Genomic DNA, 2,900 nt, shown 5'->3' with positions numbered 1-2,900 from the left:
TGATGTAGGAATGCATTGTGAGATTATGAATGGTTTATTGCAAGTTTTGGAAAAAGCTTGCTGGTTTTTTTGAAATTTGTTAACTCTGCCAGGATTGCTGAGTCATTGCTGGGTCATTGCTGTATCAACTGGGACATACAAGTGGAAATTAATCACCCAAGTCTATTTTCCTAATCTGAAATTACCACCATTTTAATCACTTTTAGTTTCTTATTCTTAGTTTATTTAGTTTAAAAAAATTAGTTCTCAAGTTTAGATTCAAGGCTATAAATTTTTCTTGTGAATTGATGTGTGATTTTATTTTATTTTTATTTGAAATTCTTGGAATTGCTCTTAGTTGATTTAGCATTATTTAGTAAAAAGTCCATGTGGAGACGAACTTTGATTTACTTATCATTGTATTACTTGTTTGTGATTGTGTACACTTGCGCAATTATAAAGCAATATAATTTTCACAACAAATTTTTGGCGCCGTTGCCGGGGACTTTAAGTTCTAAATTTTGTTTTATCAACTAATTGATATTCTAAGAATTTTTGTGCTTTTAATCTTGCTGGTTTGTCTTTGAAATCTCAGGTATCTATAGTGTATGAACCAACAAGAGGACTTTGAACTTGCCCCTATTGATCCCGAGATTGAACGTACATTCCGAAGAAGAAGAAGGGTTCAAAAGGCTAAGGGCCGAGACATCATGGCTGAAAATTTTGATGATGATGGGGTTGCTCCACAAATTGTTAATCCCATCATATTGGCAGATGATCGAGCAAGGGCTATAAGGGAGTATGCAGCCCCCATGTTTAATGAGCTCAATCCAGGCATTGTGAGGCCTGAAATACAAGCACCGCAGTTTGAGCTTAAGCCAGTGATGTTTCAAATGCTCCAAACCGTGGGGCAATTCAGTGGGATGCCAACTGAAGATCCTCACCTCCATCTCCGTTCATTTTTGGAGGTGAGCGATTCTTTCAAGATCCAAAGAGTGAGTGAAGAGGTGTTAAGGTTGAAGCTATTCCCATTCTCACTACGGGACCGAGCTAGATCATGGCTCAACACTTTGCCGCCTGATTCTGTGACCAATTGGAATGACCTTGATGAGAAGTTTCTGAGGAAATACTTTCCTCCTACTAGAAATGCAAAATTCAGAAGTGAGATCATGTCTTTTCAGCAACTTGAAGATGAGTCCACAAGTGATGCGTGGGAGAGGTTTAAGGAGCTTTTGCGAAAGTGTCCACATCATGGCATTCCACATTGTATTCAGATGGAGACTTTTTATAATGGTTTGAATGCAGCTTCTCGAATGGTGTTAGATGCATCAGCCAATGGTGCTATTTTGTCGAAGTCTTACAACGAAGCATTTGAGATTTTGGAGACCATTGCAAGTAACAACTACCAATGGTCCAACACTAGAGCTCCAACAAGTAGAAAAGTGGCGGGAGTCCTTGAGGTAGATGCAATAACAGCTTTGACAGCTCAAATGGCTTCCATGACGAATGTTTTGAAGAATTTGAGTATTGGGAACGCTAAAAATATTCAACCAGCTGCTGCCATTCAAAGTGATGATGTCTCATGTGTGTTTTGTGGAGAAGGGCATGTGTTTGAGAAGTGTCCATCTAATCCGGAGTCCGTTTGTTACATGGGAAATCAGAATTTTAATAGAAACAATGGGGCATTCTCAAACTCTTACAATCAATCTTGGAAGAATCATCCTAACTTGTCTTGGGGGGGTCAAGGAGCAAGCTCAAGTACCGTACCAGCCCAAGGAAGACAAGCATATCCACCAGGTTTTTCACAACAACCGCGACATCCAAAACATGCTCAAAATTCCCAACCAAGTTCTTTGGAGAGTCTAATGCGGGATTATATGGCCAAAAATGATGCGGTGATACAAAGTCAAGCTGCCTCTCTTCGAAACTTAGAGTTGCAACTTGGACATTTGGCCAATGAATTAAAAGCTAGGCCGCAAGGTTCTTTGCCTAGTGACACGGAGAATCCAAGGAGGGATGGGAAGGAGCAATGCAAATCCATTCACTTGAGGAGTGGCAAGCATCTGAAAAATTCCGAGGAGGAAATAAAGGGTAGTGGGGAGCCCACTTCAATCCAAAACGACGAAAAATTGACTAAAAAAACTGCCCAGGAAATTGCTGATACCAGACCAGTTGATACAGCATCGGGTCAGCAATCCGACGATCAAGAATCCGCACCGCATGTACTAAACCACCCCTTCCATTTCCTCAAAGATTTCGGAAACAGCAGCAAGATGGGCAATTCAAGAAGTTTTTAGATGTGTTGAAGCAGCTCCATATCAATATTCCCTTGGTGGAAGCATTGGAGCAAATGCCGAACTATGTCAAGTTCTTAAAAGACATTTTGACGAAGAAAAGGAGGTTGGGGGAGTTTGAAACTGTAGCTCTTACCGAAGGATGCAGCGCCATGTTGAAAAGTAAGATTCCACCGAAGTTGAAGGATCCGGGTAGTTTTACAATCCCTTGTTCTATTGGGGGCGTGATGTTGGAAGAGCTTTATGTGATTTGGGTGCAAGCATCAACCTCATGCCTATGTCGATCTTTAAGAAGTTGGGTATTGGTGAAGCACGTCCTACAACTGTTACATTGCAACTTACTGACAGGTCCATGGCCCACCCGGAAGGAAAAATAGAAGATGTTCTAGTACAGGTTGACAAGTTCATTTTTCCAGCTGATTTCATCATCCTAGACTATGAAGCTGATAGAGATGTGCCTATTATCTTGGGTCGACCGTTCCTTGCTACCGGGAGAACTCTGATTGATGTGCAAAATGGGGAGCTCACAATGAGGGTGAATGATCAAAAAGTCACATTTAATGTGTTCAATGCTATAAGATTTCCGGATGAGATAGAAGAGTGCTCCCGCATAAGTGTAATTGACTC

General features: G+C 41.0%; 1 non-coding gene across 1 annotated transcript; it reads right to left on the bottom strand.

Annotated features, from left to right (window-relative positions):
* Positions 1 to 1,130: 1,130 nt before the first annotated feature.
* On the bottom strand, positions 1,131 to 1,237 carry LOC115724369 (small nucleolar RNA R71). Its single transcript, XR_004013162.2, has one exon. It is a non-coding gene; the product is annotated as a small nucleolar RNA R71 (small nucleolar RNA).
* Between the last annotated feature and the right edge of the window lie 1,663 nt (positions 1,238 to 2,900).

Source organism: Cannabis sativa, chromosome 9, assembly GCF_029168945.1.
Source record: "Cannabis sativa cultivar Pink pepper isolate KNU-18-1 chromosome 9, ASM2916894v1, whole genome shotgun sequence".
Taxonomy (NCBI): domain Eukaryota; kingdom Viridiplantae; phylum Streptophyta; class Magnoliopsida; order Rosales; family Cannabaceae; genus Cannabis; species Cannabis sativa.
This window is presented reverse-complemented; position numbering and strand designations above follow the sequence as displayed.